The 23417-nt window shown below is 45.5% G+C and overlaps 1 protein-coding gene across 1 annotated transcript in view; it reads right to left on the bottom strand.

The window, feature by feature from the left end:
* Positions 1-23417, bottom strand: part of EXO84B (exocyst complex component 84B) — a 134606-nt gene that overhangs the window by 42383 nt on the left and 68806 nt on the right. The gene's annotated exons all lie outside the window — the stretch shown is intronic.

The raw sequence follows: 23417 nt of genomic DNA, 5'->3' as shown, positions 1-23417 counted from the left end.
GATGCGCAATTCCTGGAAGTGGTCTATGTCGTGCATCATTGGCCGCGATGTACGTGGTGTACTAGTCACAGTGGGTGTACTAGTCGCTTGGTTTGCAATGCTATACGTATTTGTTATCTGCAGCTCTACAAATCATATATGCATTGTTTGTGATCTGTTGGCGGCATGAATGGCTGTCCACTCAGATTTGGATTTGATATCTCAGGTACTTCGGATGTTCATGATGTACCACTAGTGTGGGTCTAAAGAGATGGCCATAGGTAGGTAAAGCATGCATGAAAGTACAATCTGAGTACCTGTGTGCATGCATTAAGTGTTTGCATATGCTCATGATGTACCACTGGCAGTGGGTCCTTAGGGATGGCTATACGTGAGGTGGATCGGACATCGTGAGAAGCATATTGTTTGTGTATGCTTGTACGCATATATGTGGAATGTTTGCTTATCTTTTGCCTAACAACATTGTAGTGTTCCACTTGGTTTTCTTTTGCAAGCAATCGAGGATGTTTGCCTTCTCCCAAGAGGGGGCTCTGTTACGAGGACGTGAAATTATGGGACTTTTGATTTGCGACTCCCGTAATTTGCACGTGACTACCTTGAGCCTCTAGGGCGTGAGGGTCTGGCCATGGGGTGGGACTTGAGGAATTAAAATTCCTAGTGGGCCCTTGGAAATAGTGAATGTGCATCCAGTTACAAGGCAATTAATTCCTAGGGCCAAAGTGTGCAACAAAAGAGTGGTGTAATTAAAAAACTGTTTTTAGGCGCCAAAAGAGTGGTGCAATTACAAAACACTGCTTTTTGAAGCCTAGGGCTTTAAAAGGGAAGGGAAGCCCTTCTTTTAGAATCAATTGGCCAAATCAATTCCAAAGAAGCCAAATCATTAGTTTGGAGCTGCCAAAGCCTGACAGGTGCTACTAGAGTCAAATCGCTTTTTACGAGGAGGTTCCAGAGCCAACCAGGGAAATTCGTTTTTACCCAAGGGCCAGTTTCAGATGACTGCTAGGGAAATTCGATTTTACCCAAGGGCCAGTTTCAAGTGATCCAAGGCGTACCAAGGAAATTCGTTTATACCCAAGGGCCAGTTCCAGGTGATCCAGGTCCTGCTAGAGCAAATCACAATTTATCCAGGAGCTTGTTGCAGGTGGCGATTTCTGCCAAGGTGTCTATTTCAGTTTGCGATTTGCTTTTGGGCTCTTCCAGGCTGTTCCAAGTGCCTGCGATTGGTTCTAGGGCTGTTCCAGGAGTTCTAGACTTGACCAGGCTGCTCTGGGTGAACTGCGACTTGCTTTTTCAAGATTTCAAGCAGGAGTTCTGGACTTGACCAGGCTGCTCTGAGTGAACTGCGACTTGCTTTTTCAAGATTTCAAGCTCTGCAGGAAATTTCGACCTGATTTCTGGAGCTTTCTGGGTGTTGTGGCTGGTTTTGGTATCTTTCCAGGCATGGGTGTTCTATTCTAAGCTGCTTCTGGGATATGCCTGGGCGGAATCAGCTTCTCTGCAAGATCTTGGGTTTTCTAGCCCCGGTGACCTAGCTCTGCGGATACTAGGTAGAAGGAGGCTTGCTTTTTGACCTGCTTTTGCCATTCCTTGATTGGTTGCTGGCTAGTTATTGCGTTTGGGTTTCTTTCCTCGCGAAGAAGGGTTGATTTATGATGTTGGGCAATGACCAGGGAGGCTATAGATTGAGGTAACCCGCTGGGAAGTGTTTTGGTTGTTTGTTGCACCAGAGTTCAGCTGTTAACGGCTTTGTCTTACAGTTGTTCGGCCGTGTTTGGCTTGTGCGATTGCAGGAGTGGTTTAGACAATGGATGCTATTGGGGTCTCTGTTGCATGCTTTGGTTGGCTGAGGATACATGATTGTCTACTGATTGGATGCTATTCACCATTTGAAGTTGAGCTACGGGCGTTGGTTTTGCTTGTGGTGCAGCTTCCCAGAGACCTTTGTAATCAGCTACTTGGCTTCAAATGAATGTTAAATAAATACCAGAAGGGGTGCCAACGTTTGGGGCCAATCGGTGTCTTGTTTCTGAGTAGGAGCGCTCTAGCTCCCCTGTGATTTGTTCTGTGTTGCATATTTACTTGTCTATTTACTGTGTATGCTGTATTTAAGTGGATCCTACCACCCTTTATGTTGTTGACGCTGGTTTCGAGACTCACAGGCATGTATCTTTCAGCGGACAGCCACCAGAGATGCCCACAGTCACCCCTGTGGCGGGCAATGCCAATAATTTTCATTCAAACAACCAAGGACAGCAAGACCTTCCTCAGCCTATGATGCATCCAGGATACTTTGGAGGTGGATCAGTTTTCCATGCAATGTTGGCACAACCCACAGAAGGGCCCGGAATGCCAAGCGGTTATGTGGGCATATTTACTTGTCTATTTATTGTGTATGCTGTATTTCAGTGGATCCTACCACCCTTTCCATTGTTGACGCTGGTTTCAAGACTCACAGGCATGTATCTTTCAGCGGACAGCCACCAGAGGTGTGTTAGAAACCAAGAGAGTGAGAGAGCAGCACGCAAGAGAGCTGAACGTAGTGCTTGCAATAGAAGAAGTGACTGTTACAAGAAGTGGGATGGGTTTTGTCTAAGTGACAAAACCTTATCGTTCACCAACCATAGTTAGTGAACTAACTCTGCTTAGGGGAAAAAACCTCTAAATGAGAGAAAAGTGCCCCTAACCTACTTATTACATCACATTGGTAACTGCTGAATTATAATAATAATTCTAACACCCCCTTGCAGTGCCAATGTCATGTACAAGGAAATGATCAATCACCAAAAGGAGATAAGTTCACGGCACTGTGAAATAACTCAAACTTTTCACGTGGAAGTGCTTTGGTGAAGATCTCTGCAACATTGTCATGTGTTGACACATAGATCATACTGATCTCTCCTGCATGCAACTTCTCTCTGACATAGTGATAGTGAACCTCAATGTGCTTCGTGCGAGCTTGAAACACAGGATTCTTTGCCACTGCTATAGCACTCTGACTATCAGTGAGAATCGGAGAAGAACCCTCCAATGAAAGATGAAGATCAGCAAATAAACGACGCAGCCAAACACATTCAACTGTCGCTGTGAAAGCTGCCCTGTACTCAGCTTCACATGAGGAGGTAGCCACTCTAGATTGTTTCTTGCTCAACCAAGAAATGCAAGCATGTCCTAGAAAGAAACAATTCCCACTCGTGGACTGCCTAGTATCATAGTCTCCAGCCCAATCTGAGTCACTGTAAGCATGCATCTGCAAGTCACCCCCCCGGGAAACATCAAGCCAAAAGACTTTGTACCTTGCAAGTGACAAAAGATGCGTTTTACAGCCTGTCAATGCATAATCTTTGGGCTGTGCATATACCTGCTCACCTGAGAAACTGAACCCGCATCATGCATTGTAAGCTTCAACCCCGGCTCCATGGAAGTGGACACAGGCTTGCAATCATGCATGTTGAATCTGTCCAAGAGCTTTTGAACATACTTGGACTAAAACATAACAATGCCACGTTTCTCTTGAATAAACTGGATCCCCAAAAAGAAATATAACAAGCCCAAGTCTGACATATCAAATGTAGCTTTCAATTGGGCCTTTAAATCTGCAATTACTGCCTCATTTGATCCGGTGAACAGCATGTCATCTACATAAAGAATGATGACCAGAATATCCCCCCCATCCTTCTTGATGTAGAGGGTGCTCTCAGTTGGACTATTGTGCAGCCCCTTGCTGGTCAGAAAGGCATCAATTTTGGCATACCATGCACGTGGGGCTTGTTTCAGCCCATACAAAGCTTTATTCAGCTTGCATACCCGAAGTGCATTTCCTGAAATTTCAAAGCCCGGAGGTTGTTTGACATAAACCTCTTCCAACAAGTCTCCATTAAGGAAAGCTGTTTTAATGTCCAACTGATGAACATTCCATTCAAAATTTGCAGCCATGGCTATAACTGACCTGATGGTTGTCATCTTGGATGTAGGAGCAAAAGTCTCCTCATAATCTATGCCCTTTTTTTGAGCATATCCTTTTGCAACCAGCCTTGCCTTGTACCCATCAATAGACCCATCTGGTTTTCTTTTGACTTTGAAAACCCATCGTGTACCTATGGCATTCTTACCTGGTGGCAAATCCACAATAGCATGGCATTCATCCAATGCACATTATCTTTTGCTTCTTCAAATGTCTCAAGCTCCTCCTCATCAAGAAGAGTACCTGCATAACTTGATTCAACTAAATGAGGTCCCTCCATGTGCCTTACTGCACTACGAGTTCTGCCAGGCAATGGAGCTTCAAGCCTACTCTCCCTGAGAGTCTGAAGCAACCAATGCGAGACTATTTTGGCTGCGTGTATCTCTTGAATTTCTTGTCTGACAACGTCATCCACACCCTGAGGTTATACCAATTCAGCTGGGGGCTGAATCTGTACTTGTGGAGCTGGTGGAGGTTGCTGTAAATTCTGATTTTCAGCGGGGGAACCAAATGCTATAGGAAGCATCCCCTCAAACACATCATCTGAAGAGGCCGGAATCTGAAATTCAGCATTTGTATATGCAGAATTTTCAGAGAATATGACATCTCTACTCACAAAAATCTTGCGTGTAGCAGGATTGTAGAGACGATAGCCTTTGCTTTGTGAACTATATCCCACAAAAATGCATTTGATTGCCTTATCTGACAACTTGTGTCTGAACTCCACAGACACGTGGGCATATGCAACACAACCAAAAACTCTGAAGTGGTCCACTAAAGGCTTTCTCCCATGCCATGCCTCATAGGGAGTGATTGTCTTCAAAGCTTTTGTAGGATCCCGATTTAAAATATAGTTTGCACACATGAGGCCTTCCAGCAAAAACCTGTGAGGCAACTTCTTACTTGTGAGCATGCATCTATCCATTTCCATGGTGGTGCAATTCTTCCGCTCAGCTTTGCCATTCTGTTGAGGTGTAAGCCTCACTGTAAGCTGATGCATAATGCCTTTTTCTTTCAGAAATGTCTCAAATTCATGAGACATGTACTCCCCCCCTCAATCTGTGCGAAATGTCTGCACCTTGAGTCCTGTCTCATTTTCAACCATAGCCACAAAGTGTTTGAAATGCATAAACACTTCTGATTTTGCCTTGAGACCATAAACCCAAGTGTAGTTGGTAAAGTCATCTATGAATGTAACAAAATAGAGACCGCAGACATCACTGTGAATAAGCTGCAATTTTCTTGTAGCTTTCACTGCACCATCCTTCTTGAAGGGAAGCCTATGCATTTTGCCAAGAATGCAACCTTCACATGCATGAGGAGGAGGCGACTCCAAAGGAGGTAATGCATCAACCATATCATGCCTCTGAAGTGTCATTACGCTGCCATAGCTCATGTGCCCATACATGGCATGCCATAACTCCGCATTGTGCATCGCAACAATGGGAGTGCTAACTGATAATGCAAGATCGGATCTTTTTTCATATAAATCAAGCTGAAAAAGACCCCGATACAAAGTGCTAGACAACCTCAAGAATGCAACCTTCACATCCATGAGGAGGAGGCGACTCCAAAGGAGGTAATGCATCAACCATATCATGCCTCTGAAGTGTCATTAAGCTGCCATAGCTCATGTGCCCATACCTGGTATGAAATAACTCCGCATTGTGCATAGCAGCAGTGGGAGTGCTAACTGATAATGCAAGATGGGATCTTTTTTCATATAAATCAAGTTGAAAAAGACCCCGATACAAAGTGCCAGACAACCTCAAAGCATATTCATTTTCTTTGTCTCTGACTGCACACTTGTCATCATCAAAAACAACCTGAAATCCTCGTCTATTGAGTGAGGACACTGAAAGCAAATTCTTCTTTATACCTGGCACATAGAGTACATCTAATATTCTGAAATCTGTGCCATCAGTGGAAGTGAGAATAATGTCTCCCACTCCACACATTGAATGAGAAGAATTATTTGCACAAGTTACCTTCTTCTTGGTGGGTGAAGAATGCAAAGTTACAAACAGATTTTTCTTGGAAGTGATGTGCTTTGAAACATCACTATCAAAATACCAAGTATGTAGTGTCTCATCAACACTGAAAGAGCATTCATCCTTTGAAGGATCGTAACTGTAAGTCAAAAAAGCATATGGGTCATCATCATTAGTGGCTGTAGTATCTGAACTACCCACTAAAAAATCTGGAGTGCAAGTCAAAAAGGTATAGTGCTCTTCAACCAAGTTGGCTGCAACATCTCCTCCATCATGGCAATGTGGACCTGATGCATCTCATACAACCATACCGGAATCCCTTTTCTTTTCTTTGGCTATGCGCTTCTTGCACTCTCCAATATAATGACCTAGCTTTTTGCAGTAATGACAGATGCCCTTCTTTTTCTGCTTGTTTGTATCACCCTGTGCCTTATAAGAAGGCTGTCCAGAACCAGCTTTATGCTGATGTGTGGGCTGATGGGCATGTGGCTTATGCTGCCCTTTAGCCTTGGGCTTGAAGTTAGAGAGCATAGCATGCTCGCCAGCCCGGGTTGCCATATTCTTGCGTGTTTGTTCCTCCTGCAACAAAAGTCCTACCACCACGTGAAAGGAGAGAGGATTGCTGCCCCCCCTCAATGACAAATTCAGTGAGGTGTGGAAACCAAGATAGGACTCAAGAAGAGAGTTCAGAGTGGTGGAGATCATCTCTGAATCCGGAATGACTTCATCAATGTTCAGCAATTGTTCCATGAGATCGTTAAGCTTCGTGAGGTGAGAATTCATGGAATCTCCCTCCTCCATATGTATATGGGAAAGTTCTCGCTTCAGAAAGGAAACTCTGGCATCGTTTCTTGCTACAAACATACTCTCCAGTATTACCCAAGCTGCCATAGATGTCTTGCATGACCGAATATGAGGTATAATGAACCTCTTGACAGAAAGAGAAATTACTGAAAGAGCTTGTGCATCTCTAGAGTCCCATCTTTTCTGTTCTGCTGTGGGAGCTCCTGGAGCGGCTGCTCCAATTACCTGTGCTGTATTTGTACCTCTACCCCTGCCTCCAGCTGTAGGAGTGACAGGTATAGGCGTTGTATCTGGTCTTTCTTCATCTCCATTGACATAATCCCAAAGATTTCTGCCAACTAAGATATTTCGAACCATGAAACTCCACAAGGAGTAGTTGGTGCCATCCAACTTATCCTCCTGTGTGAGAACCCCGAACACCTCATTTGAGTTGTTCTGTGCCATTTTTGCCAGATAAACTCAGACATACAGCAAACTGAACAAGTTAAATCCCTTCCTGGGATGTAAGATGCACAAGTAAAATTTGCAAAGAAAAATATGCCCACAATGACAAATACTGTCACAGCCTGTCAAAGGCTCAAAATGCACCACGATGCTCTGCTCAATGCCCAAAAATCTGCAAATAGAATCTGCAAAAGGTGGCAAAAGTCTGCAATTTGACTCGTACTGAGTCCAAAATTGTCTGCAAACTTCCACACTGCCCTTTTATCTGCAAAATTGCAACCCAAATTCAAGAGTCCCAATTTCTTGTGGGAAATTGCATACAAAAGAGGGCAAATGGTCTGAAAGCCCCAAATGTTGCCCAATTGCACTCTGCATGCAAAAGCCCCAAATTTCTGCAAGAAATTGCACCTGAAAGGCGCAAACGAACTAGAAGCCCCAAATTTCTACAATTCTCTGCAACAAATGCAAAAGCCCCAAATTTGCTCCTAAAATGCAGGCCAAACAATGGCTCTAATGCACAAAAATGTCTGCCAAACAACCAACTGCAAATGTCTACCCACAAATACAAAATGCTCCAAATTTTCTGCAAAGAAAAGAACTTGTAAAGCAAAAACCTGCAAAGTAATCCTGCAAGAAAATCCTGCAAGGAAATCCTGCACAAGGTACTACGCTAACAAAAGGTACAAGAGCCCAACTGTACGCACGACTGATGCCCAACAGTACGGATTTGCAGCAACAGTACGGATTGTACGGCAGCTGTTTGTATGGACTGCTGCTGTACAGATGTACGGCTCAAGCTTCTTGCGTAGAGTACGGGCACGTACAAAAGGTAGTACGTCGAACAGCTTTGAAGCTGTGTACTACCTAGTAGCCAGCAGGCTGTGTGTACGACCAAGCGCAAATTTGTTGTACGGACAGCGCAGGTACGGACTGGCACAATACGGACGATGTGACGCGATGTAGTAGAAGATTGTACGGTAGAGGAGTGCATGTTGTACGGCAAAGTGTACGTGCTGTACGGAATCAATCCGTACAGATTGTACGCCCGAGCTGTACGGATGACAAGCTGGAAGAGCTGGGAGCAGGGTAGCTGGGCAGGGAAGCTAGGAGCAGGGTCTTGCTGCTCTGATACCGAATGTTAGAAACCAAGAGAGTGAGAGAGCAAGAAGCAACAGAGTGAAGGGCCAAAAGGGGGAAGAAGAGCAAGAGGGAGAGAGTGAGAGAGAAAGAAGACTCAAGTGTGCGGGTGTGAAGTGATGAGCCACACCACAAACTCATTAGTTTTATTAGGATTAGGTTTTACCCTATGACTGTCTTAAGACAGTCATAGATGTCTTATCTTTAATAAAGGGGTGGCAATGTGCCTTTACCCCAACAACCTCCCACCTAAAGGCCAATGTGCCTTAAGGGGAGAAAAGAATAAAAATTACAGCAATATACAGTTACTGTATGCAAGACCATAAAATAAGAATGGTCTCATCCTAATCCCATGATGTGGCGGCAATGTGCAAACCGCTCTGTAGGCAAGCTCTTAGTGAGCAAATCTGCAGGATTATCATCAGTATGCACCTTCACAAGCTCAAGTCGCTTGTCTTCCAGTACCTCCCTGATGAAATGATATTTCACATCGATGTGCTTGGTCTTCTGATGAAAGACCGGATTCTTTGCCAACATGATAGCACTCTGACTATCACAATGCAAAACTGGCATATCTCCTGTAATGCCCAAGTCTCCCACCAGCCGAGTAAGCCATATTGCTTCCTTGCAAGCCTCAGTGGCTGCAACATATTCAACTTCAGTAGTTGACAGTGCAATGCATTTCTGCAACCGAGACACCCATGATATAGCACCTCCTGCAAATGTGAAAATATAACCGGTAGTAGACTTCCGGTTATCTGCATTCTCTGCATAGTCTGAATCTGTAAAACCATGCACCAATGCATCCTGCCTACCATAGCATATGCACAAGTCTTTGGTACCCTTGAGATACCTCAAGACACCTTTCACTGCTTCCCAGTGCCGCTTGCCTAGATTTGCCATATACCTGCTGATGACTCCCACCGCAAAAGCAATATCCGGACGAGTGGCAACCATGGCATACATCAAAGATCCAACTGCAGATGCATACGGAACCTTGGCCATTTCAGCCTTATCATCATCTGATCTGGGGCTGTCTTTACTGCTGAGTTTTAAATGTGGAGGCAACGGGGTACTAATAGACTTCTCCCCCTCCATTTTAAAGCGCTGCAGTACTTTGTCAATGTACTCCTTCTGTGACAGAAACAAAAGTCCCTTGGACCTGTCACGAGTAATCCGCATGCCAAGAATATGATTTGCATCACCCAAGTCTTTCATGTCAAAAGACTTATGCAGTTGTTTCTTCAAAGCACTAATCTCATGCTGAGATTTACTGGCAATAAGCATATCATCCACATATAGAATGAGTAGCATCAAACTGCCATCCTTTGCCCGTTTGGTGTACAAGCAATGATCGGTCTCACACCTATGATACCCTTGGGACTGCATGAAGGCATCAAACTTCTTGTACCATTCTCTTGGCGCCTGCTTGAGTCCATACAAGCTCCTTTTGAGCTTACACACAAGCTGCTCTTTCCCTTTAACAGCATATCCCTCTGGCTGACTCATATAGATCTCATCATGGAGATCTCCGTGAAGAAAAGCTGTCTTCACATCCATCTGACATAAATCCATGTCGTCATGAGCAACAAGAGCTAACACTACTCTCAAAGTAGTCATCTTGACTACGGGGGAAAAGATCTCATCAAAGTCAATGCCCTTCTCCTGCTTAAATCCCTTGGCAACCAATCTGGCCTTATACCTCGGTAAAGCATTTGAATCCACTTTGACTTTGTAAACCCACTTGCATGGCAAAACCTTTCTGCCTGCAGGTAGCTGCACCAAGTCCCATGTATCATTTTGAAGTAGAGAGTCCATTTCTGACTGCATGGCTTTCTCCCACTTCTTTTTCTCTGTTCTTCCCATAGCTTCCTTGAAGCTGGAAGGCTCACCACAATCTGTCAGCATGATAAAATCAGCCACATTATTGGCTCCTGGAACAAACCTGGCAGGAGGCCGTTGTACACGGGAGCTCCTCCTAACAAAATGTTCCGGATTAGGCTGCTGTCCAGCCTGTTCGTCATGCATGACGGGTGGCCGTACCACCATATCTGGCTGTTCTACAGCCCCATCTGCTGGCATATCCAGTGGTGCATCATTGGCAAAATTATCTGGCTGATATTCAGCCTGTATACCCTCTTGAACAGGGTTATCTGCAGCAGCCTGCTGCTGCATATAGATGGGCATTCTTTGCTGTCCAACATCATCAAAAATAACCCTCCTGTATTCCACAGGTTGCACGGGTTCCTTGTGTACACTATCCTCTTTAAAGATGACATCATTGCTGCGTATAATCTTCCGTTTAACGGGATCCCATAACCTGTACCCCATTTCACCTTCGTCACCATAACCCATAAAGATGCATCTGATAGACTTTGGATCCAGTTTGGTGCGTAGTTCTTTGCGTACATGAGCAAAGCACTCGCAGCCAAATATACGTAAGTGCTTATACGAAGGTGGCTTGCCAGACCACACCTCCTCTGGCACTTTCAACTCCAAAGCCTTGTTTGGCGACATGTTAATAATGTGAACTGCTGTTTGCACGACTTCTGCCCAAAAGCCATGGGGTAATGCAGCATAAGACAACATACATCGAACCTTCTCCTGAATAGTTCGATTCATACGCTCACTTGCACCATTTTGAGATGCATTATGAGGGGCTGTGAGTTCCTGTTTGATGCCCTTAGCTTGGCAAAACTGCACAAAAGCATGTGACACATACTCACCCCCATTATCGGATCTGAGGCATTTCAGCCTGCGACCTGTCCGATTCTCAACCTGAGCGACAAACTTCTTGAAAGCATCTAAGGCATCGCCCTTATGCTTCAAGAAATAGACCCACACTTTGCGTGTGGCATCATCAATGAAAGTAATAAAATATTTTGCACCCCCTAGTGATAACTGTGGCATCTCACACAAATCAGTGTGCACTAGATCAAGCGGTGCTCTATTTTGGGGAGTTCTCCTCTTATGAGGAGTCACAGAATGCTTGCCAAATATACAATGATCACAAGTAGGCAAATCTGAAAAAGAAAGAGACGGCAGATAACCCAAACGTGACAGTTCTTGCATTCCTTTAACAGACATGTGTCCCAACGGGCTATGCCACAATGAAACCTTTGGCAACTCGGTTATGGCAACAACATGATTACCCACACTGGAAACATAAAGAGGGTACAAGGTATCATTCTTAAAACCCTCAGCCACTACAGCCTGGCCATCAGTAATCACCCATTTGGAATCCCCAAATGTGGTGTGGTAACCACTGTCATCCAACAAGTCAGTGCTAATCAGATTTTTCTTGATTTGTGGCACATGGCGAACACCATCAAGCATAAATATGCGTCCATCAGGGAATACTATCTGTATACTGCCAATCCTTGCAAGCTTCCATTGCCTGCATCCTTTGTTTCAGCCTTCTTGGCTTTCTGATCCCGTATGAACTTGAAGCACTTAGACTTCACATGTCCCTTCTTGCCACAATAAAAGCATTCAATATCCTTATTGCCACGGGACTGACTGCGGGATTTGGACTTACTAGCAGATCTCCCCTTCTGCTAAGTCCTGCCTCTATCCTGTACCTGCAAGGCATTTGAAGACTTGCTGCTCGCATTATTCTTCCTGCTCATCTCCTCCATAAGGAGAGAGCTCTCGAACTCCTCATCAAGATTCAATCCCTGTGCAATCAGCTGTGTAAAGATGGCATTGAACTCACTCAAGTGTGAGGTCATAGCTGTACCTTCCTTCATGCGAAGATCAACCAGCTTCTTCAACCAATAAACCTTACTGGCTGAGCTCTTTTGGGCATACAATTCTTCTAGCCTTTGCCATAGACCATAAGAGGTCTTTTCAGCCTGAACATTGAACACAAGAGTGTCAGAAATAGTGAGCATGATAGCTGCCCTTGCGGACAAATCAAGCTCTTCCCAGTCATCAGCTGCCATGTCAGATGGCTTGACACCCTTCACCCTTATGGGCTTAGAAATCTTCTTTAACAGAAGTACATTCAAGCATTGTTCTGCCCATAATGCATAATTGTGTGCTCCTTCCAGTTTCTTTATGTTCAGAATTGAAGATTCACTTCCCCCTGATGCCATATCAGATAAGGAAAGTATCTGACTCCCTGGAAGTAAAAAGACTGAATAAAAATTCTGATTTCTCAGAAAAAACCTGCTCTATCAAGAGCCAGGAGCACTCACAATAGTGCTGTTTTTTACTGTCAGGAAAATCTGCAGCAAAACAGTAAATGTCCCTGCAAATACTGTACCTTCTGACACACTGTACCGTGCTCAAATAGGCATAAACAGTAATTTCAGAATGCTGCAGCTGCTCCACAAGTGCTTTAACAGTGCATCATTGGCTGAAAAAACACAAAACACTGCTGTAAACACTGCTGTACTGGCTGTACTGATCACTTCTCCCACCTCAGATGAGGTATTGCACTGAGTTAATATGCATAAACCACTTGGCAAACACCCCAAAAAAAAAAATGACACTTCAGCCTGTCACAAAACCTGTAACAGAAAATGGGATAAATCCCAAGCAATCACCCTTCTGCTAAGGGGATAAAATGCATCTGAAGATCTCTGTCGGTAACCCAAGTGCTATCAAACAAAATCTGGGCAAAAGCCCCTTGATCTGACACCTGAACCAAGTGAAGAACACCTCAACACTGAGGTAGCATGCAATGTGAAAAATCTCTCTGACAGAATCAACCAACAGTGTAATGCATATACTGCCCTGTGTAGAAATGACATACACAGATCCCAACGTACAAACACTCAATGAGGAACCTTTTGAGCACTGTCAACGATGGACAGTTAGGGACCGAGTAAACTCGATGCGCCCTGGCCAAGCGTGGCTCAACTGAGGTTCTCTGAGTGTTGCACAAGAAATGTGACCTGCAAGAAAATGTCACCTCGACACTGCGGAAATCGAGGCAAATGTGTGCTCTCTGGCACCACACTACCTCAAGGCATACAAACCATCAACTGCCAGGCAAAAGCCCTATGATCTGCTCACCCGGAAACTGAGATTCAAGCCCAGTAAAAGCATAACAGTCCTCTGCAAAATCAAGGCATTTCCTTCACGAAAACAGATAACTGTGCAATCAACCACACACTGTGGTTCTCTTCACCTCAAGCACGAGGTAAATGAAGGTACTTGATGTACTTTCAAGAAAACACAGTTTTTGAGAACTGAAGGATGATCCTGAGTGAAGAGCAGAGAGCTCTTTCTCCTTCTTTTTCTTCCCAAAAAAAAATTCTGCCTGCTGTACTTCCTGTACCTGTGCACGTGTGCAGAATCCCAGAAGAGAGGAAAAAAAAAATTCGACGGTCTCCCTGATGCAGCTCCCTGTACCTGCGCCGTGTAAATCCGTACGGATGTACGGCTCCTGTACGGCGTCCGTACGGCAGGTACGGATGGCCGTACCTGAGCGCGCGCTGCGCGCTCTGATTCCGCGCAGCCTGGTGCTGTGCACTGGCTGCCCCTGCGCAGGCTAGCAGCTCGCAGCTGCTGCTGTAGCGCTAGCTGCGTGAGCAGCTGCGCTGCTCGTGCCCTGCTCTACGCTCGCGCCCGCGCCCGCGCCCTGATCTGTGCCCGCGCCCGTTGCTGCCTGCAGACCTGCGACGCCCGTCCGTACAGATGTACGGACGACGTACGTCCGTACGGCGCTGTCACCTGCTGACCTGTGCTGCCGCCTGCTGGCCCGTTGGCCCTTGCAGAGGCTAGGTAGAGGTCGAGGGGTGTGGGTAGGCAAGGTAGAGGGAGAAGTGGCTCTGATACCAGTTGAAGGGCCAGAAGGGGGAAGAAGAGCAAGAGGGAGAGAGTGAGAGAGAAAGAAGACTCAAGTGTGCGGGTGTGAAGTGATGAGCCACACCACAAACTCATTAGTTTTATTAGGATTAGGTTTTACCCTATGACTGTCTTAAGACAGTCATAGATGTCTTATCTTTAATAAAGGGGTGGCAATGTGCCTTTACCCCAACACAGAGCTGAACGTAGTGCTTGCAATAGAAAAAGTGACTGTTACAAGAAGTGGGATGGGTTTTGTCTAAGTGACAAAACCTTATCCTTCACTAACCGTAGTTAGTGAACTAACTGTGATTAGGGGGGAAAACCTCTAAATGAGGGAAAAGTGCCCCTAACCTACTTATTATATTACATTGGTCACTGCTGAATTATAATAATAATTCTAACAAGATGCCCACAGTCACCCCTGTAGCGGGCAATGCCAATAATTTTCATTCAAACAACCAAGGACAGCAAGTCCTCCCTGACAAAACCTTATCCTTCACTAACCGTAGTTAGTGAACTAACTGTGATTAGGGGGGAAAACCTCTAAATGAGGGAAAAGTGCCCCTAACCTACTTATTATATTACATTGGTCACTGCTGAATTATAATAATAATTCTAACAAGATGCCCACAGTCACCCCTGTAGCGGGCAATGCCAATAATTTTCATTCAAACAACCAAGGACAGCAAGTCCTCCCTCAGCCTATGATGCATCCAGGATACTTTGGAGGGGGATCAGTTTTCCATGCAATGGTGGCACAACCCGCAGAAGGGCCCGGAATGCCAAGCGGTTATGTGGGTAGTTTTCAGCCAGGAATGCAGAATTTCCAGCAGCACGTGGAGGGAGGAATGCCCCCGGCAAATGCCAACATGATGTATGCAAACATAGGGATGCAGCCCAGTATGTAGACAGGGATGCATGTAATGATGAGTAGCACTTGGAGTATGCCACAGATGCAAGGTATGGGATCTGGAATGGTCAACCCCACCATGGACACAGGCAATATGGAAGAGAATATAGGATCCACGATCCCTCCACCATATTTACAGCCCCTCGTTTATGATAATCTTACTCCCAAAGGTAAGCTGAAAGACTATGAGGAGGAAGGGGCAGCTGTGAAGTTTGAAACCTTCAATGGGATGCAGGACAGATTGAAGGCTCCGACATTTGTCGAACACTTTGATGCTGCCTATTCCGGTGGTCATTTCACAAAGTCTTCCAAAGTACGAAAGACAGCCACCTTCTTGAAGGGTAACGCACTCCAATGGTGGACCAATTTGCTTTTACAAGGTAAAGCCCCTAACACTTGGGTTGAGTTCAAGCCAGTTTTATCATCTGCTTGGCTCACCACGACTTTTGAAGTGGATACATAAGCTGGATGCCGCAAACTGTAAGAACTTCAAGGAGTATAATAAAAATTTTTGGGAGGCCTTATTGCCAGTCATTTCGTATAGGACTGTATCACTGTCTGAGCAGGTAGAAAAGTATTGTTGTGGGCTATGTCACAGGGACATGAAGTTATGAACCATGACTAACTTTGGCTTAGGGGACTAGCCAAAGGGAAGCGACACTTCCCAGAAGTCGCTAGGTGCACACACTAGGCCTACTTGCTAGGGGCAAGGCAAGGTTTAGAGGGTTCTAGATGTTGGGCCCAAGGAGAAACCAATGTTTCATTGGTTAGTAGGGGTTAGGACTTTAATGTGAGGGGCAAACAAATGTTCCATTGGTTTTTGTGGGTTAAAGCATTAATAAGGCGGCCATGTGGCAGCCCCTCATGCACACCTACCCCCTTCTTCTCCCTCTAAGGCTAAGGTATGGATTTCTTTTGACGTGCTTCTTCTTGTTCATTTCACGCATCCCGTGGAGAAGATGTACGGCTGTTTTTCTCGCTGCATTTTGGACCTTAATTGGTGGCTGTTTCATTTTCCAAGGCTGCCAAGCTTCCTCCATAGGTTCCGTATAGACTGTACGGAGCCTTTAAGGTGGTTGTACGGGAGCTGTATGTGCAATCTTCTTAGTTTTCTCCAAGGTGGACTGTACGGGCTGTTCTATTCTGCTGCTCACACATCCCAAGCAGCTGTTCCTTTGATTGCACACTTTCCCAACGCTGGTGTACAGTTCTTCCACGCTGATGGACAGCTGTTTTTCTCCTGCACGCATCTCAAGGTGAAGCTGCTTTTGAGGTATTCTTGTTGCTGTACGGCTCATCTACGTCCATTTCGAGGTGTTTTCCTTGATGGTTTAAGTGAATGCATGCACTATGAGGCCTTTCCATGGCTGGCTGTACGCTCTTCCTCTCCTGCCTGTGACCCTTCTACAGTCTCTCTGATTCCAATCTCTCTTCCTTCCCCTCTCCAAGCTGCCATTTCCTCCTACAACCTCTTGCTTGCTGGGATCTGCTGCCCCCCTGGAGGTGTTTTGGAGCTGGATTGACGTCATTGTGGAAGGTTGTTGTTGCTCCTTTGTTGTTGGAAGCCCCTCTTGACCCTTCATGCAGTGAATAGGCACCCAGTCACAGAGTGTGTAACCATAGTTGGAACCGTACACGTACGGTCGTCCGTACCATACAGATTCCGTAGTTCTATTCCGTACGCGTACGGAATACAATTCCGTACGCTTTTTTTTTTTGGGGCAAAAAAATATACTAACCACAGTCCGCCTGTACAGCCAATTTGCTGCAGTAGGCGTCGTTCTCCACGCTCCAGCCTACACCCTTGACCCTTGGCCCTTGAAAATTGAGCCCAGCCGTACGGCCCGTACCATTTTCGTACAGCCTTGGCCCTTGAGCCCAGCCGTACATGCTACAACCAAGCTACCAGCCGTACAGCCAGCGTAGTACGTACCAAGTCTTGCAGGCTGCCGTACAGCCAGCCCTCCAATCAACTGTGACCCAAGATCCAAAGCAGGCTGCAGCCTTCCAGAGTCCAGACTCCAGAAGGACCGAGGTGACCACTAACTCCCTCTTATCTCTTCCAAGTTCCATGTTATCTTTTGAATTTTGGGTCTTGAAGTTTCTTCTCATTCTGAAATTCAGATTCTCATCCCCCCCCCCCCCCCCTCTCTCTCTCTCTCTCTCTCGCAGATGGGAAGAAAGAAAGGAGAAGAATGGGAATTTGTGGAGACACTGAAGCCTTTGGGAAAGGGGCAGTTCACTTGTAAATAGAAGTACTGCCCTCACAAATGGGATGGAGGACCTACCCGCATAAGAGCACACTTTCTTGGGCTAACAGGCCTTGGGGTTGACCCTTGCTCCTCCCCCCCTGAAAATGTGAAAGACACTTGCAGAAGATTGCAAGCAAAGGCAAAAATAAATAAATTTGCAGAAGAGCTTGATGCAGATGTGGCTGATTTGGGAGATGCCTGGGAGAGTGGTGCTGCAAGTGCAAGTGCATCTACACATGAACCAAAAAATAAGAAACAAAAGGTGACCCAGGGAGCCTTGGCCAAGGCATGGGAGTCCCAAGCACGGAAGGATGCCCACATTGCTCTTCGGCGCTTTTTCTTTGCAAAGGACATTCCTCATTGGAAGGTGAGGAGTCCATATTTTTTGGCAACGGTCCGTGCAATTGGCCAAGTTGGGCCTAGCTTTAAGCCTCCATCCTACAAATCCTTGCGCACTTCGGAGCTGAAAAATGAGGTGGTATGCATAGATCAAGAGTTGCTGCAGTATCGGGAGAAATGGAAAAAGTATGGATACAGCATAGTGTGTGATGGCTGGTCTGACACTCTACGTAGGCCTATCATTGATATTATGGTCTCATGCATTTTTGGATCTATCTTCTTAAAGTCTCTGGATAATAGTGGGCAGTATAAATCAGGGGAATACATTTTTGGGATATTAAAAGATGTCATTCTTATGTTGGGCCAGATAATGTGGTGCACGTGTGCATGGATAATGCATCTAACTGCGTGCGAGCAGGAGATTTGGTAGAGGAGTGGCCTCATATTTTCTATACTAGATGCACATGCCATTGCCTTGACCTCTTGTTTGAGGACATTGGACAACTTGCTTGGGTGAAGCCAATGTTAACACATGCCAACATGATTGTCACGTTTGTTACTCGGAAGCACATTGTGTTAGTTCAGCAAGAAGGAATTAGCGAAACCTGCACAGACTCGGTTTGCTTACATGTTTATCGTGTTAGCAAACTTGTTGGATGAGAGAGTCTACAATGGATTGCGTCATATGGTTGTGACTAATGAGTACTGCAGGAAGAAAGTATCACGCACTATGAAAGCACAACAGGTGTCTTCCATTGTATTGGGTGCCTCGTTCAAGCAGGAAGCAAGAGTCATAGTGAAGATATGTGCACCTATTCTGAAGATCCTCTGTTGGGCTGATAGGGAAGGGGCTACCATGGGACTTGTATATGAGCTCATTGATCGAATGGAGGAGAAGTTACAGACTATAGATGGCATAGACTCCTCCAAGTTGGCTGATGTTAGAGCCTTGTGTGTTAATAGGTGGGATATGATGCACTCTCCTTTACATGCAGCAGCTTTTGTTCTCCATCCTATTTTGAGAGAGAGAAATCCAGATGGTGATAAGGAGGTGCATGATGGGTGGATGGAAGTCATTGAGCGGTACACAAAGTATGATGTTGAGAGGCAGGGCATCTTATTTGATGAGTTTGATGTTTACAAGTCCATGTCAGGCACATTTGCTCGAGCAACTGCGAAGGATGATAAGAGGATGCACCAAGGGGTGAAGTGGTGGGAGACATTTGGGGCTCACACTCCAAATTCGCAGCAGTTGGCTATTCTAGTGCTCTCGCAGGGGACATGTGCTTCTCCTTGTGAGAGCAACCGGAAAACATTCTCTCTTATACATACCAAAAGAAGGAATAGGCTTCTTCCAAAGAATATAGAACAATTAGTATACATCCATACTAATTTGCGACTGATCTCCAAAATCAAAAAAAGAGGATTTGAGAAGATAGAAGTGACCTTAAAAATGATCAACAAGGAGAAGGATGATGAACGGATGCTTGCTTTGCAAGAGACTACAGAGAGAGAAGAGGAGATTCCAGCCGGACCAGCCCCTCTTGTTACAGGAAGGATGAATGTTGCTGCAGCTTCAAGCAGCTCCAGTATTTTGGAGTCCCATGGCCGAGGCAGATGAGATCGACAGTGATGAGGATAAGGATGAGAAGGAGGAGGAGGAGGAGGAGGAGGATGGCACTGATGCTGAAGATGATGAGGATGAGGCACAGGATGAGGATGCACCTTCAGGCTTGAGCCTCATTAGTTGTGATGCATTTAAGTTTTGTTTCTTGGCTGTAGCCTGTGGCAGCTTGTAGGGCCCAGGCTGGCAGCCTTTTCAGTTTGTTATATGATGTTTTCCAGCTTGCCTTTGATGTACTACCTGCAGCCTACAAGGCCCAGGATTCTTTCACTTTTCTAGTATCTACTACCTGCTACCTTTGATGATTGATCATGATGTTTTGGTGTCTATCACTATGTATCAAATGATAGAATCCAGTTCCTGGACTCTTCATGACTTTGAAATCAATAAAAGTTTGAAGTTTGAAGTTTGAAGTTTGTAGTTCTCTCTCAAGTAAATGTGTACATTCTAAATTTTTCTGATTTTTTTGGGGTAAAAATAGGGTCACATATGATTCAGCCCCGGGGGCTGAACCATACTCCAATCATACTTCCGTACAGTGAGAATAGGGAGAGAGCAAAGTGTGAGAGCAGGAGCAGGAGAGAGAGAGAAAGCTGAAAACAATAGTTGCAATAGATGAGTGTTGTACAACTAAAGAGAGTGATAGGTTTTGTCTAAGTGACAAAACCTTATCTTTCACTAACCGTAGTTAGTGAACTAACTGTAGTTAGGGGAAAAAACCTCTAAGTGAGGGAAAAGTGCCCCTAACCTACTTATTACATTACATTGGTCACTGCTAAATTATGGCAATAATTCTAACACCTCCCTACAGTGCCAATGTCATGTACAAGGAAATGATCAATCACCAAAAGGAGATAAGTTCAGGGCACTGCAAAATGCCTCAAACTTTTCACGTGGAAGTGCTTTGGTGAAAATGTCTACAACATGTCATGTGTTGACACATAGATCATACTGATCTCTCCTGCATGCAACTTCTCTCTGACGTAGTGATAGTGAACCTCAATGTGCTTCGTGCGCATAGTTGCACGAAATAGCCGTTTCGTGGCCGAGAACGGAAACGGGCCGTTTTGTAAAACCTGATTTGCCCTAAACCCCAAAAATCATGATTTCGCCGCCTGGCTCCATTTTTCGCAGCCTCCCACCCATTGCACTCCTCCTGTGCATCCTTGCTGCTCTCTCCACCTTCTCTAAGCTCTCTCCATCCCTCCATCCTTTGCTCTTGGACTCTCCATCCCGTTTTCCTCGGACCTCCATCCTTCTCTCTCCATCCTCTTCATCCTTTGCTCCATCTTCTCCATCCTGCAAGCTGCAACTTGGTAGCCTGCTCTCCATCCCTCCATCCTTCTTCTCTCCATCCTCTCTTTAATCTTACCTGTAACCTCTCCATCCTCCTCCTCTGAGCTCTCCATCCTCCTTCACTTCTACCTCTGATCCTCCAGGCTCCTTCCACCTCTCCATCCTCTTTTACCTCTGAGCTCTCCATCCTCCTTCTACCTCTCCATCCTTTCTCACTTGTGACCTCTCCATCCTCCTTCTCACCTCTCCATCCTCCTCAATGCCGAGAGATGCTTATTGGGTCCATGTCTCCCTCCTGGATAGTTATAAAGGAGGCGGTGGCTCCAAGAAGTGGAGATGCAACTACTGCAGCATAAGCAAAACGGGGTCTATCACACGAGTGAAAGACCATCTAGCAGGTGTTCCCAGCAAGGATGTAGGACCTTGTGAGTTCGTGCCTACTCCACTGAAAGGTGGCCTAACAGAATGAAAGCGTGTGCATATGGCAGCCTTGGCTGCAAAAAGTGGAGGGCAAGGGCTGCAAGATGAAGAAGAGGCTGCTGACACTGAGCCATTGGATGATGCCAGCACATTGGGTTCTGCAAAGAGAAGTAGAGGGGCATCAACTACATCGAGCGTGGGTCCTAGTGCTACAAGAACACCCTTGCCACATGGATCAATTAGTATGGATGCTAGTGCAGGAAAAAGAGGATCACTGCAAAGGTCTAGCATTCAAGCACGCTTGCAAAAGCAAGCAGTGAAGGAGGCCACTAGTGCGCTCACAAAGCTCTTCATACAGTGTGCAATACCCTTTCATGTGGCGAAGACTACATGATGGAGGAAGGCCATGAGAGCCGTAAGCCACATTAGGTATGAATGGGAAGGGCCTACATATGAGGCCTTGCGGACAAGAGAGCTAAGAAGAGAGAGAGAAGGTGTGGAAGACCAAATAAAGCCCTTGAAAGAGACTTGGAAAAAATATGGATGCGCACTCTTATGCGATGGATGGTCAGATGCACACAAGAGGAATGTGTACAATATTTTAGTGTCTTCTTGCAAGGGAACCATGTTCTTGAGAGCCATAGACGCTTCCACTCAAGTACAGTGATTGCAGGGTTGTATATTTGTGAGCATTTACGGGCAGCCATTATGGAGATAGGTGTTGAGCATGTGGTGCAGGTGGTGACAGATAATGGCAGCAATTGTGTGTCAATGGGTGCCATGTTAGAAGATGAGTTCCCTAAGATTGTGTGGACACCCTGTGCCTCACATTGCCTTGATCTTTTGATCGAGGACCTAGGGAAGATACCTTGGATTGATACCATCTTCTCCACTGCCCGCAGTATCGTGAAGTTTGTCACGAAGAGACCCAAAGTCCTCAACATCTATCGGGCTTACAGTGACCTTGAGCTATTGAAACCTCCAGCCACAAGGTTTGCTTACATGTTCATAGTGGTGGAGAGGCTTGTGCGAGTGCGCCAGGGCTTGTTACGCACGGTTGTGTCTCAGGACTGGGGAGATTGGGATGATAGAGGCCAAGCAAAGTCTATCAAATTTTTTCGCACGATCATGGATGAGTCTTGGTGGAATCAGGCGGAGGCATTAATCAAATCGATTAATCCTATCTACACGGTGCTTCGCATCACGGACATGGAGGGAAGCACATTAGGGCTCTTGTACGAGTTTATGGACAAGATTGGAGAGGCCCTCAACAGAAACACTTCCCTATCGCCTGATAAGTAAGACTTTTTACTTTTGTAATATGTATAATTATTGCAGTTACTAAATTGCAATTTGTTATCATGAAGCCTGGAATCTTCATATATATATTATGTATGTACTATTATCTATAGTCTATGAATTTTGCATGCATAATGCATTCTAATTTCTTGTGGCATGATTTAGGGTTAAGTCCATTCGTGCTATATGGAATAAGCGGTGGAATTGGTTCCACCGCCCAATCCTTGCGGTGGCACATGAATTGCATCCGCTCTGGCGAAGTCAAGAGCAATAAAAGAATGACGAGTTGGAGGAGGGGATGCAACAGTATCTACAAAATTGGACGGGTGGTGACTTGGAGATGCAACGAAGAATGGAGGATGAACTTCTATTGTTCCGCAATCACAGCCTCTCCTTTGGTCGACCTACGGCTAGGCTTCGAGAGAGACAGTTGCAACCTGTCTCCTGGTGGGAGAAATATGGCAACTGTACTCCCACTTTGGTAAGAGTCTAAGAGACAAGTTCCGACGCCACAACCCACTAGTTAGAGCTTAGTCGTTAAGTAATTTGAAGTTTTATCTACTACAAATATGTTTAAAGTTATCAAGTTCCTAATACTTATCTCTGCTTAATTGGCTTATGGCACAAACGTCTTGCTATACGTGTTCTCTCACAGGACTGCAGTTCCGGTCCTTCTGAGAGAAACTGGAGCACTTGGGCCCTCTTTCACACAAAGAAGAGAAACAGATTGAGCACGGCTCAATTGGAGCGGTTGGTGTTTTGTCATTGCAACCTCCGTCTCCTTGAGTTCGCCGCTGGCTGCCCCAAACCTCGCCAAGTGAATGTAGACAAGGTGGACGTGGAGAAGATGAAGGCCATACTAGATATCCCACGGGAGGAGCTGGACATATACACCATGTTGTATGAGGAGCTGTCAGCACCAGCACACCACACACGATCATACACTCAACCATCTGGAGATGGTGCTAGTACTTCAGTTGCACCCGATGGTCCTGATCCTGATGTTGATGATTCTTCTTCAGACAGTGACACAGATGCCTCAAGCTTGTCTGAGGAGGCAGAGGATGACAATGATGAGGAGTCCATGGATGATGCAGATGATCAGTAGTCCTGCTGCTTTTTTTTAAATCATCCATGGGTG

This window comes from Dipteris shenzhenensis, chromosome 14 (assembly GCF_047967505.1).
Source record: "Dipteris shenzhenensis isolate YYH24624 ecotype China chromosome 14, Dip_SZ_1.0, whole genome shotgun sequence".
NCBI classification, from domain to species: Eukaryota; Viridiplantae; Streptophyta; class Polypodiopsida; order Gleicheniales; family Dipteridaceae; genus Dipteris; species Dipteris shenzhenensis.
This window is presented reverse-complemented; position numbering and strand designations above follow the sequence as displayed.